The sequence below is a fragment of the Aptenodytes patagonicus genome, chromosome 7 (assembly GCF_965638725.1).
Source record: "Aptenodytes patagonicus chromosome 7, bAptPat1.pri.cur, whole genome shotgun sequence".
Taxonomy (NCBI): domain Eukaryota; kingdom Metazoa; phylum Chordata; class Aves; order Sphenisciformes; family Spheniscidae; genus Aptenodytes; species Aptenodytes patagonicus.
The window spans coordinates 64,856,439-64,871,033 of record NC_134955.1 but is presented as its reverse complement, the minus strand read 5'-3'; the positions used below and the strand labels follow the sequence as shown (position 1 = coordinate 64,871,033).

Genomic DNA, 14,595 nt, shown 5'->3' with positions numbered 1-14,595 from the left:
ACAAAACCCAGTGCCTTGGAGTTCACGTGTATGAATGTCCAGGCTAAGGCTCAAAAAGAGCATGAATTGCACTGCAGGAGAGCTTAAGAGTGGATCTACTTGTATGTAGGCAGAGAAAACCAGAATGACTGAAGTAGCCTGAAAAGTGATCAAGGGGAGTATAGGAGAACACATCAAAGGTACTAAGGCATAAACAAGACAGCCTGGCTTGCAAGTAGATGGGGAGACTGTTTATGGTGACATGTAAAAGCATGCAGGGGAACGGCATGGCACTATTGAAGAAAAGGCCTGGAGTGACAGGAGGAATTTGGCTGCTGTGAATGGGGAGAAGGGGTGGGTGCCGAGGCTGGTCACTCCTGGGGACAGGGGTGTTCTCCCCAGAATGGGACAACATCTGCAGGAGAGTGAAATGATGGTGTTTTGGTGCTCCTACCACGATAAAAATTACTTACTGTGGAGACAGAATGAAAGCAGACCTAAAAAAAAACCAACTGCAGTTACGATATCCTAGAAGTCTTGCTGTTACTTGAAAGATAGTGAAGGGGAAGCAAAAATACTTCATTTAGAGTTCTGTTTAACAAATTTGTACTTCTCAGTCATCATAATATAGTTCCTTTGCATCTCCTTACTGTGCTACGTGGATTGTTAGAGTGTAAAAGCACTTAAGGACCTTTGAGAGTGGAGGTGTAAGCGTATCACATTGCACAAGGCATAGCCAGAAAGAAAAAGACTTGCTGGATGTTCTGACTTATATTTTTAAGTGATTTGCTATTCTTATTTTTGGAGGACCTCTCTCTGTTCTGTTGTTTTCCTCGTTTTGGCAGTGGTGTGGGCTGCGACTCTGAAAATAATTTATAAGTAGCCAGCCTAGCCCTTAGCTTTCAGGATTTACTGAAAGTTAGAAAGAGGGAATTCATGAAGACCCAGAATGAGCTTTAAAATATCACAAAAGCTGTTGTGCTTCTTTTTCAGTTTCAGAGGAGATGTTTCAAATGTTAAAAAATATATATATACTTGTAAATGCTTATTGGCAACTTGTTAATTGAAAGAGTATTTACATTTGTGTATAACGATATTTGTAGCCAGCAGGTCTTGGAGAAATCTTGATTTGAATAGATTAGAATATCACAGAATTCTAAGAATTTATGCTTTTATTAAGGGACTTCTCTATTTAATATTTTCAGTTAATGGAGAAAATACAATTCAGCATATTTTTTATTCAAAGCTGAAGACAGAAAATGTACTACCCTGGAGAATATATTAAAAATATATTGTTATAAAAGTGAATACTTTGACTACACTATTGTATTTGAACACACTAGTCCTAAACCACCAAGAGTATCTCAGCTATTGGTGAGGATGTAAGTTTGCTCCTGAAGGCAGTGCCACCTTGAGCCCTGGCAGCCCCTTCCTCTTCCCCACCTAGTTTCAGCTCTCATATCCCGTGTGTGCCACCCTCTCCATTGTCAAAAAGCACATATTTATGTAGCTTCACAATGAACTGAATCAAACAACGGGCTGCTTTTTATTCCCTGTGGGGCTGGTTTTTGGCTGGACCAGTTCCCTGCTGTGTTTCCCTCTCCGGCTCCATGTCAGATCTTGTGCTAGCACAATAGAAGGGGTGGCACGAGGGGAGAAATGAGTGGCTGGGAAGGGGGCTCGTTTGCTTAAACGAGCTGTGCCAGAACTCAAAGCATGTCCCGAGCTTAACTCGGTCTCTGTCTCCCCCAAGCATCCTCGTGGAAGCTGAACTCTTACATTCATCTCCTATTTCCTGATAAGGAAAAAAGGCAGCCCAGCTTCTTACATACAAATGAGACACATCTATGCTATCTGCCCTCTTTATGAGAACTGGAAACCTTCCTGCGTTCGGCTCACCCCTCAAATATGCTCTGGAGCTTTCTTAGCCTTTCTTGAAACAGAGTACGTAGCGCTCCCCGCCACTGAGTTCGTGTGGTTGGCCTGGCCCGAGGCCAGGAATGAGCTGGGCCCCTTGGCCGGCCGAACACCAGGAATGGCTCCCACCTTCCTCTGGTCTTTGTGCCCTCCAGCTGTGGGCCCAGGTGCAGCTGTGCTGCCCACATGCTTGGCCCACGTGCACATCTGGGCCCCCACTCTCCTGCTGCCCTGTGCCCCTCGCTGCACACAACGTGCCCTTTTCTGGGTGTCGCGGTAAGGGGAGACAGTCATCTCATTTTTTGGTCTAATATTGAAAGCTTGGGATAATTCCTTGCGTAAGTTAAGGAGATGCTGGCAGTATCTGTTGCTATCCCCGTGTGCCTGCTTCTGATTTTTAAGTGCTTCCTAATCTGAAAGGGTTAAAAATCGAATATTCTGACTTCCCTAATTCTCAGTTGGTTTGATGCTTGTCACAGACTTAAAGACCTACAAGATAAAGCATGACTAATTTGACTTCATAAAGTCTGCTGAAGGCGAGAAATTAGGAACATGTTTTTAAAAGCTGACATTTCTGTAGTTCTCGGCTATAAACCAGTTTTCTGTGTTTTCTTCCAACTTCCAAAAAACTCCTAAAATATTGCTGTGCAGTGTATTCTTGAGATGTGCTAGTAGGCTGAGATTTTGAAAGGGGAAGATGCCAAAAAACAGGACATATTTTATAAATTAAGTGTCTTCTGCCACTTTTGCAGTCACTTCTACAATTCTGGAATTAATTGTGATTTTATTTTTTCATGCAGAAAGACAAATCTTAATTTGTTACAGGGCAACAGAACTCATGACTCAGGAGTCAGTTCATCATGACTATAAATATTCAGCCCTGAAACAAACAGCCCACGTTCCTTTTCATGTACTTGAATGACCAGTGCCAACTTTACAAGAGAAATGCTATCGGATCTTTCTTCGGGTCATTTTTGCCCTCAAATGTCTTGTAGGTGTTTGGTTTTTTTTTTATTTAAGTCATAGGAAAACAATATTGTGCATCATGCTTTTAGAGAAACTGTTTTCAGTAATTTGTGCACATTCCCTATATAAAAGTAGTTGAAAATATGTTTTTAAAGTTTCGTATTAATGTTTTAAGGGAACATAACAAAATTATGAGATGAGAAATCAGCAGATAGTCCAAGGCTAGATTTTTGACTGTCTATTTGTTTTGTGTAGCTAGCGTGGCACACCTCACCCCAAGAATGTAGAATTTCAGAAGTGGTCAGTATCTTTGATTCTCTTGCAAGAAAATGAAAAGGTTTAATCCTTTCCTGTGCCTTCTGGCATACTAAAACTATAGTAAATCTTCCTGCAGCTACAACCACAAAAACAATGCTGCATCTAGCATTTCCTATGGGAGAAAAAAACCCGAGCCCTTTCAGAGCTGTTCAAGAACTTCCCTCTCTGACGAAGTCCCGATGCTGCTATTGTTTTTACTTGAACTCGACTGTGAGTTGCATCAATGAGATTTTGGAGTATAGGTTTTTTTTGGTTGCAAATAAGAGAGGATCTCAGATAAGTATGTCTTGTGGTTCTGTAGACATCCCAAGAGTCCTGACAGAGAATGAGAGGAGAGCATTCCTTAAAGGTCTCCAAATCCTGGAAGCTGTGTGGATTGTGGGAAATCCACTGGAAATCAGGACTGTCTGCAGATCCTTGGTTTCTCAACCTGTCTGTCAGGCAAAGTGCCACCACTGTCAGCAACTGCCAAGGTCTCTGCAGCAGCAGCATTGCCAACATGAAAGATGCAAAAATCAGTCTTTCCCCATCTCTTCTCCCCCATCTCCCCTCATGACAAGGTTGCAGTTTTAAAAATTCATCTCTTTGGCTTTTCTATTTGCCTTCTGTTTTTTGAAATGGGAAGATGTGCTTTCTGCCTGTTTTAAAGCAATGACTAGGGCTAAGAACTTGCCTTTTTTTAATAGTTCTCACAAGTTCAATTGAACCTATGCAACTCAGTAATACCTATTCACTCCTTTTTTAGGTAACCATCCCACTACATTGGGGATGGTCACCAGAGGGACTTCTGCTTCTGACTCCCCAGAAAATGAATGGGAGAAATAATATAATGTCCTTCTCTCTATGGCAAAAGCCCCAAGACCATGAAAGTTTGTGGAAATGCAGAAACGCTGGCTAAAAATAGAGTTTGCTGAATACCATAGATCACTGTTGGTTTTGGCAGTAGATACACCAGACTCCTGGTATCGGTTACACTCCTTCCTTTTACACAAGTCACCGTTAGAGCATTCATTCAGGATGCTAAAGATGGTGCCTCTGTTTCCTCCCTGCCTATGGGGTTCCTACTGGTATCTCCCAGTAGAGAGTCCCAACTACCAAACTACTGAGGTTCTGGTTTCTAGCCATGGGGTATTTAATTATTTATACAAAGTGGAAACATTTTAAGAGATGAAATCTAGAATAGCCCTCCTTCAGGAAAAGGATAGATACAGTAGTATTGCAGAAGGAGGAAATACAGAGTAGGATCCTTTGGAACTGATGAAGAAACCGTCTTAGTACGTCCCACAGCCCAGGAGAGAGCTCGGATCTCTGAGCTGTATTGCTATCAGGTAGATTAAATATAATTTGTGTACACTTACATACGCTGTAAAACATGAAACTGGCACAGTCTGTATGCCTGGAACTATGAGGATTAGCCCCACCTAGTCTGCTTTCAGACGGGGTTGTGTTTCACTTAGATTTTACTGGCTGTTGCTAACATGGTCAGTTCTGCCAGAAAAGGCAGAGGTCCCGATGAACAGTAACTTAAAAACTGAAAAATAAGTCAATTAAGACAGAAGAAATCTTACAGTAATTGTTACAGTTCTTTTGGCTTTAGTTTGGTGTGCAAAGAGTTAAATAGTTCAAAGGCCGTTTCCTTTGGAGAATGTTTATTTGATCAAGTTCAGTGTGGCTTAGACCCCAAATAGAAATACTAGCTTCAAACAGAGCCCTACTATGAAAGTAGGAATAGTCTCTGGCCTTCCAGACCTCACAGGCTATGTTGGTTTGTTACACAGAGTCAAAACAAAGATGTCCCTTAAAACACATATACATTAAGTCAGTGTATTTCACACACCACAATCTTTTATCTCAGATCTGCTTTTCTCCCCAGTTGTTGGGGCTGTGCCAAAGTCACTGAGATCCTGATGAACTATAGACTTTTCAGTAAAAAGCGTATATGGTATGATTGGACCATCCAAGCTACTTAGATCATTAGAGAACAGGCTTTGAGCGCTACTGCTCCTATTTACTAAGCTTGAAGCATACATCCTTCGGCTTTTGGAACAGTGCTTACCTTTGTGTCTTGATTCCCTTTACATTGCAGAAAGCAGGGTGAGGAAGAACCCAGTGGGTGCTTCTCTTTTAAATGGAGCCTGGAAGATCTTGTTAGCTGGGGGTTGCTGGTTTTTTGTTTTTTCAGGTCTCAGCTGGCTGAATCTTCAGACTTCTAATAAATGCGCTAAGCATTAAAAAAGCGTTATTAATACATGATGAGATATGCCAAGTTCAACCACTTAATGTAACAGTCAAACCCATGCAGATGCTATTAGTACAGGAACCTGATATCATGCCAGATCTGGAGAGTGATCTTTGATCTATCTCCAGATCCTCCTTTTATTTGTAAACATCCAGCTAATCGCAGACTTCCTCTGACTTTTATGAGGTGAAAGAAACTGCATCCTTCGTAACAATCTCTGAAGTGCTTTAACTTTGCAGATGTTCATGGATTTGTGTGATGGGGAGGTATGAGCTCCATCTGGTGGCTAACTGGAAACATGCATATTTCTATTTTAAAAGCTCAAACGTTTCTACAGTAGAGCAGAGTTTACTGTGTGAAGAGTGAAGCAGATCCCCTTGCAGCTGTGCATTCCTAAAGCAACTTCTGTTTTTAGGGTAGCCAGAGGATTTTAGAGTCTGGGAGGAGGGCACAACATTTTACCTCTAATCTAGCTTACGGTGGGCTAAAAGCTATTACCAATGCCAGCAGTTCTCTGGTGTTCAGAGTTCTGTACGTACACCACACCACCACAGTTGGCACTGATTAACAGTATTTTTGCAATCTCATCGGAAAAATGTAATTTAATATTCACAGGCAACCCACCTTCCCGCACTCAGAGGTAGTCCCACACAGCATAGTCGGTGTATTTGAGGGTGGTGGTGTAAAGAAGCTCAGTCATGCCGCGTGAGCTGTGTATGATCTGCAAATAACAGAGATCTTTGACTGTAAAATGCAGGCCGGCATCTTAATAAACAGCAATGTTAAACACTGATGTTGCCTGGGGAAAAATAATGTTCACATGCATACTGTAGTTAGACTACCTTTTTTTTCCTCCTTTGTTAGTTTACAAACAAAAAAAGGCATTTCCTGACCTTTGAGCTAGTCAAATAAGAGCTACTTTGAGATAACAGCATCAGGCCAATGAATTCCTCTCCAAGATTCGAAGAATGTATTAGGTAGACACATGGACTTGCTGCCAGAACCAGCAGTACTCTGAAGCTAGCAGTTTGCCAAAGACCTGCTTCCCCATCTTCACATCGCCCTCCCGGCATGAAACAAAAGCCATTTGTCCCAGATTGCTTTTTTGCCCACCATCAAGTATGTGACATAGCACAGAGGGCAGATATAATATACAGGCAATTCTGGGCCTGGCATATGCTGTGAGGGCCTGGCCTCCTGGCCAGTGCATCTATAATGCGCACTGAAGTGTGGAGCACCACTGTCAAGGCTTTCCTCTCAAAGGTGTGCCAGGAAATTCAGCCCTGAGCTGGCCTTGAGGATGCTCTAGCAGGTAAGTAATGCAGACAGCTGATAAACCCGGCTTCACGTGCAGCCTTGAAGCCTTTCCTGCTCTGCAGGGTAGACACAACCACCTGGTCCAGGGCTGCCATAGTGTGCATAGAAACATCAAGTGTAAATTAGGCAGAAGGGGGACAATCGTATACTTTGTACATGTGATTTACATATCCAGAGAAAGAAGTCAGTGTACCAAGAAAAAAACCCCTGAGGATTGTCTTTAAAAGTTACATCCACGTTTCCCATTTCTTGACTGTTCGTATGGGATACAAAGCTGCTCATATTTGTCAGAAATTAGTTTGGTCGAAAGAGACTTACAGGAATTGTAAATATTTATATCATTTATCTGCATTTAACCTAAAATAAGCATTTGGAGAGGGGGGTTAAGTAAATATGTAATGGTTACCTCTGAGTTAGGCAAGGGAAAAAAGAAAACAAAAACAAACAGAGGCAAATATGAAGCAGTAAGAAGTATTCCAGGGTGGGGGTGTTCCAAGCTATGAGAAGTCCAGGCTGAGGGGAAATAATACTCGTGCAATTTTTTGAGCATGCACTAAGCCAAGCCATAAACCACTGCTGGAAAGTAACACATACAGTATCAAAAATAACTTCTGGGAGGCTTGGGAAGTGAAGTTTTTCTTCAGCAAATCTTTAGCTGTTTTGAAAATGGAAGGCAAAGGAGAAAGAAACAAACAAAAGTTTCTGAAACAATATCAAAACATTGTTTAAGTTGTGTTTTGGTGGGGTAGGGGTTGAAGGAAGTGAACCGTATGGCTTTTAAACAGAGTTCCTGGCTGTGGTGGGTGCTCTGGAGGATGGGTGTTTAGAGCACAACCACACCATAGTGAGGTGGGAGGGACCACATCGTGCTAGCAAATACAGTACTGGAGTGTGGGCTTCTGACTTTTAATATTTTTCTTGCATTTCTTTTCTGCATGGCAGTAGTGAAATAGGGACTTCTAAGCTTCTGAACAACTGAGAGAACCAGGTTTGAAGAAGACATGAGGAAGAACTGGTCGGCAAAAGATTTCATAAAAACTCAGAACCGCGTGTGCCAGATCTGAATTGGCACCACCTTTGCTTTTTTGACATACTGCAGCAGTTGCAAAAGGCACCAAAGCAGTCAAATTAGAACATGCAGTAAAAGTTGTTTTGGACTCTTCTCTGTATTATAAAACTTACTTCCTTGTGACTATTATTTACACCTGTTAAAAACAAATTTGAAGTCTCCTTTCATGGAGCAGACAGCCAAAAGGGGCAGATGCCAGGTGTCAAGGGCTGCACTGAAATGAGTTTGCAGAATTTGCTATTCACGTGTTGGAGTGCTCCTTTTCTGAAATGAGGCTTCTTAGAGTTTCTGTCAAAAACTGTTTAGATTTTATAGTTCAAACATCAGAAGTGTATACTCGTGAACTAAAACTTATGTATTTTCAGACAGTTAAAATGCTAAACTATCAAGTGTTAAAAAGGAGAAAAAAAATTAATATCTGGAGTACAAGGTGAGAAAAAAATCTTAAAAACTGAGGACAGAGGGTCCCTGAGGAAGGACAGGATGGTGAGAAAGATCCAGCTGACCTGATTCCCCCTGCTGCCATGATCATCATTTGCAAGCTGAAGAGGATTTTCCATGGAGCACAGTGCTTGTATGTGGAGAGTAAAGAAATGGTGCTCTGGTCTTATTACAAGAATGGTGAAAAATTTTTACCAACAAGGAGATGAGTAAATGTGAAATAATCTTCACAGGGCACAGGGTGCACCTTGTTCTGGATCTAAGCCTTGCAAAAGCTGGCTTGAAGAGGAGAATCAGGCATTCATGTTCAGATTTGAGCATTTTAGGAATCCTAATGTTTCCAGCTAAATTAATGGGGGGAAAAACCTAACCAAAAAACCACAAAACCAAGTAAATGTTTCAAATTAGGGCCAGCACGGATTAAAAAAACAGTAATTTCTTTTGCTTCCCCCAGACAACAGTGGATCAGATTGAGACATGTAAGCAGACTAAACATGCTGATCTATATTCTGCTGTAGTTACGCATCTTACTAATTCTACTCATGACTATAAAAGGATGTTTCATTGTTCAGTATAACTGTTATCTCAAGAAGAGTCTGTCTATAATTTTATTTATAATTGGCATTTTCATTACTGTTGTTATGAAGTGTGTAAAATATTGTCTGTATTGCAGCTTGTATAGGGCATGTGTCTGTGCTTGCTTTACTCTTTTTGAGTTTATAAAGTTGCTACGCAAATGCAAGAAAAGATGTTCAGATATCTTTGAATGTGGTTGCTTAATCTAATTACATAGCCCCAAACATTTAAGCATATAGATGTTGAAGGTATCGGCTCTATTAACACATAACACCTTAAACATTAATATAGGCATTTTAAAAGCCTTCAGTGCAATACTGGAATGCCGACACTTCTGTCCCAGTGGCTGTGCTGGAGCAAAGGGGAAGACGGTGAGTATCTGGGCAAAGCCAGATACCACTGGGAACTCCGCAGGGAGAAGGCACAATATAGCTGGGAGATCTAACAGAAAATGGGATGTCCTTTCCATAGAGAACAGGAGGGACCTTCACGGTAGGACCACCACAAAGCAGAGGAGAGAAGGGAAATATGTTTATAGCATCCCCTAAAGATAGGCCTTCAACAGTATACCAAGCGCAGGGCATCTAGAACAGGCTGTGACTGTTCTGTAACTTAGCAATTATTTGTAGTCTACGTAGAGTACCAGTGAAGACATTCCAGGTTAGTTTTCATCATCTTTAAAGCTTATTCTGTGCTTTGATACAGTATCTTTAATAAAATATTCTTACAAATCTGCTTATTATTCTCATTTAATTCCATCTTATACCTGAATTAATAACAGTCCCGGCAACACAGTGAAGTTCCAGTTACCACCTGCTTCATCTGTTCCTGCATTTTTCCCATTCACCTGCTAAGAATGACAAGAGGGAAAACTGAGATGAGTAAAAATCAAACAATCATAGGAATGAGAAAGTAAGAGAAATTTATAGCACTGCTACAGTTCAATTATTATAAAAATTCTTCACACTAAGCATTCAAGTGAATCTGAGAGATTAATCAAATTATTTTGATCTCTGAGTGTGAAGTATTGGTCTTTGCCTGTGTTTACAGTACACCATTTCCCTTGTTTAAGACATCATCATCTTCCAGCTTTACAATTACTGCCAATAATTACAGTATGTTGTTTAACCCCATTCACAGCAGTTCTAGACAAAATTATCTGTTTTCATTTATTCACCCCCTGGACCATATAGAGTATCTTTTTAATATCTTCAAACAAGACCAAGCAGAGTTCGACTTCAAGTATACTAGAAGATAATACCAGAATTCAAAATAATCCTGGCAAGGTGCAGACATGATCTGAAAACTTAAGATGTTATTTAATAGGAACAAGTGCAAGCTGAAATCATTAGCTGTGTAAGTAAAGGAACAGCTGCTTAATTTCCATTTAAAAGAATCGATGTGTTATTTTGGATCAAATTCTGAAAATGAGTCTGCAACATCATGCTGTTGCAAATAAAGGTAAAATTATGAACATTCAGACATTATGAAATGTCTAAACTGAAGTATAATCTGCTCCTTCAGAACTGCTAAGGCGTGAGCTAGTAACGTCTCCAGTTTTGATCACAGCACTTGAAAAATAAGATACAAGTTGCATGCAGAGAATCCAGGAGAAAGCAATGAGAATATCTAGAAGCTGAGAAAACTATGCCTTTGAGCACAGATTGAATGATTTTAGGTCATCTTACAGAAGAGATGGTAGAAGGGAAACACGATGATTTTCATATATATAAAAGCTGGTTGCAAAGAGAAATGGAATAACGTTTTCTCATATCCACATTCGATGATAGGAATAGAAATAATTGCCTTAAATTGCAAGAAAGGAGATTTTGGTTAGACACAAAATGAGACTAAATGACCTATCGAGGTCCTTTTCTGATCTGATTCTATGATTACTTGCAAACTATCTGCTTTAAAGTCCCTTATTTATTACTGTCAGTAGAGCTGGCACTGGCTGCAAGAAAAGGAGGCTGCAGTTACAGGAAAGTAAAGAACTGACTGCCTAAAATGCACAGCTCACCAGTTTATCTTGTTAGCACTGGTGATACTGACCTCAGCTTTTAATCATGCCTCAGCAAACTGTCAGAAGCCTATGTAAATAAATGTGCTTTAAAACCACTTAATTATAAAATAATCATTCCTTGAAACACCAAGCATTAGTTTAATCAGTGTTGACAACTTCCATGATTTTATTGAGTCTAATCAATCTGAGGCAGCCTGTTTTTAGTTGTAAGATGGTGTAATCAGCTATTTTATTTATTAAATTAACTCTGCAAATTACATGGATAATCCTAAAAGTGTAATCTGAACATATGCTAAAGATTAAAAAGCCAGAAGGTGAATAAAGCCACGTGTGTTTTTTAAGCTCATAATTTTAAACAAGGTTTATAATTTTAGGAGATCTGACTCATGATTTTTGAACTTCTGGTTTGGCAATACCAAATTACTGTGCCCTATATTCTGTTGCTCTGAGTATTTCCGTATTACTGATCATGCATTTTCGTAATTGCCAAAAACATGTTATACTGATTTGCAGAACATTATTTTGTTATTCACAAAAACAAAGGAACATTTATTTAAGAAAGATCATGTATTGCGGTTGCCTTTGAAATTAACAAGGAGCATCTGTGTGCAAAAAGTGGAAGTATATAAAAACAAAATAACACAAAAAAGTTACATAGTTCCCCCTACAGACACTACGATTTTTAACACAACAGCACCTTGTCAGAAGAATCTGTTGTCATTTCATACACTGGTAGGTCTTGTCTGAACTCCAATTACGAGACATATATTCACAAATATAAACAAGATGAAGAATTTCAGTGATGGAAAGGTATTATGACAAAGTATTATTCGTTCTTAGAACAGCTGTTGCTTAGACTTTTCTGAACTGATTGCTGTATTATAAAATAATTCATTTACCCTCACCAATACAATTTGATTTATGCCATTTTCTGGATATTTTACTAGGGAAATGGATGTGAGGGAAATGGGTATCAGAATTTAAAGTCTAAGATCTTCTGATTGTCAAACCTGAACAGACCATTGCATTTCAACTTTATCATTTTAATGATCCAAGTGGCTGATGTCTGATTGAATTGTAACTTGTGTTCACTCCTATTTTTATACTACATTGCCTTATGAAATACGCGGGGAAAAACATCTTCCTTTTGCTGAGATAAAGAAAAGGGTTGAGTTCTCAGTTCTGCTCCAGATACTGAGCTCTTGCTTCACTGAAGAAATCTAAATATCATCTTCATTTCTGGCTGGGTGGTGTAGTGGAGAATAGCCTACAGCGTATTACATAATGCTGCCGAACAGGAGACATGGGTGCATTATTGATCCTAAACACAAATAAATGGATCAGAAAGAGGCCTGCTACTTCCAGAGGCGCCGACTTGCTGTTCTGGAAGTTGCTATGAAAATAGGGCTCACAGATTCAGGATGGGGGAATAACAGCGAATGTTTTGTTAAAGGGAAAATCAAATGTGCTGAAGTCCTCACCATAAAGCTCACTCTTTAATTTCTAAGCCAGTCTGTTTGGCTCACCTATAACATGACTGCATATGAAGCAACATAAAAGAAAATCATGTGGCTCTTCCCATATGAGAGGATGACCGCATAGATGAGCTGGTTCACAAATTGTGCTGCAAGTCTTAGAGAACTGCTGACAAAAAGCAGGCTTGTAATAGCTCTGCTGAGAAGAGAGAATAAGTCTAATGAGGTTTTAGAGGTTGCTCCCTCTAGTTAGACTGGACTTTCTCTAAGGATGTCGGTAAGAGATGAGAGATGATGGCAAAAACATCACGTGAACTTCCGATTAGGAACAAAAGCTTAAAAAGCAGCTCAGACCTATACATATCGTTGTACAAGAAGAAAACAGTGCCTGCGTGCTCAACTGGAAAAGAAACGCTTCTGCAACAGGCTAAATGAAATATTTGGTAGCCTGAGTCTACGGACCTTTTGATTTTTCCTGAGAATGACGAGTGTGTCATTTATACCATCAGCATTAAAATGGTATGTTCATACATTCCTCCAAGATCTTTTCCCCAAATTTACTATAGCAAAACAACAATTCAAATGATGAAATAAATAGGACTGAGGGAGTACTACCAGGGTAAGCAGTAATCCAGTCAAAGCAAACACCTCTTTAGCAGGTTATCAGCACATCTGGGTATCAGCACAACCCTGTCAGGGCCATACTAGTTATTGGGCCAAGGAAACCCCAAACAAGTTTTGTCTGGAGCTGTTGTACATATTTTGTGCCTGGGCTGGTAAAACATATAGCTAAAAGCTTTGGGCCAAATTAATGAAATGTCACTTCTAAATCTGATAAAACCTGTTTGATTACAGCTACACTTAAATGAGATATCAAACTAATTTGCTGCAAAGACTGCTTATTGTGCTCATCAATATTGTTGTGTTATTTCTTAGTCCGTTTGTTCTCTCCATCTCTTGTTTCTGTACGTATGTTTTTGAGGCAGGAATCCTCTTTTTACTCTGAAATAACAGGGTCTGAGTTTGTACTGCAGCTATCAAAACAGGGTTCTCATGCATTACTAGTGCTCTTAAGGGACAATCCTCACAAGGATACAAATAATATTTAACATCAACTTTTCAGCTGAAACGGAATTTATCAACCAACCCTCCTTGTATTGCTCTGGCATTTCTCCCTGCTCCATATGATACAATCAGCTGAACGAAGTAGCAGTGAATTACAGGAAGAGATAGTTCAGTGATGAATCAGTCACTGGTCTAACTACAAGAGAAACCGACACCCTTCCCATCAAAGAAATATGCATACGGTATATACAGAGCAGCTCCTGTTGGAGGTAGGGAGAGCTGATAGTTTCCATTTTCCATTGACTTCTTTCGGATTTCTCCAAGGTCAGAACCCGTGTAAAAAAAGACCAGGATCCGCGGAAGAATAATAGTTATTGAAGCATGTACAATATTTACTGTCAGAAATTGAAGCTCTTCCATCTCAAAACTACATACATACATACTATGTCCCACACAAGAGGTGGGATCCTCATGTCTTGTAAAAAGGCTTTGAAAAATACACTAACTGAAACAAGGCTGTTTTTGAACGGGAGTTATTGAGTATCTGTAATAACTGCATGAACACAAATCATTCTGGGAAAAGCTGTAACAGATTTTCTCTGAGGGCTGCTATAGCATAATGCTGAAGGCTGGGGACAAAATTAATGAAAGATGATTTAAGCATATAGCATATTTAATCCTTCTCTCACGTAACACGTAAAGTCTACGGGTAGCAGACTTTTAGCCACACTTTTAAAGTAGCTATTGAAAAGGAGCTACTCACTAAGCCTCCAAGGAAAAAAGATCCCAGCATGGTATTTTGCTCTCCTTACTAGAACGGGAATATTTTGAAGTTTGTCTCAAAGTAAGGAGGAATCATTTGGAGGAACCACAGCATATTTTCATGTTTAATATATTTTCATCAAAGCACTTTCCTAGCTCCGAGTTAATAGCTTCATAGCTTTTGCTAAATGTAGGCGTGACGACATTTTACATTAGCACAACAGACAAAAATTTGGAGGCGTTTCAGGAATGGTCACCACGCAGAAGCACGCAGCAACAGGGCTCCCCAAACCCCTAACTACTTCTTTCAGAGGGGAAAGCCAGACGCCGTGCCCTGCCTCCTGATACCGGGGCAGGCTACCTACCACCTCAGCAGCAACAGCGGCAGTGACAACAGGCTCCTGCGGTTCAGGGCGGCCGGGCGAGAGGAGAAGCCGCCCTCGCTGCC

The 14,595-nt window shown here is 40.2% G+C and overlaps 1 long non-coding RNA gene across 1 annotated transcript in view; it reads right to left on the bottom strand.

Moving 5' to 3' along the window:
• LOC143163759 (uncharacterized) overlaps positions 1-14,595 on the bottom strand; it is a 25,358-nt gene extending 10,763 nt beyond the window's left edge. Inside the window, exons 1-4 of the long non-coding RNA XR_012995959.1 lie at positions 14,513-14,595; positions 9,589-9,672; positions 6,044-6,140; positions 5,237-5,401 (exon numbers count right to left, since the gene is read on the bottom strand). This is a non-coding gene — a long non-coding RNA (uncharacterized LOC143163759). The remainder of the gene's footprint in view (positions 1-5,236; positions 5,402-6,043; positions 6,141-9,588; positions 9,673-14,512) is intronic.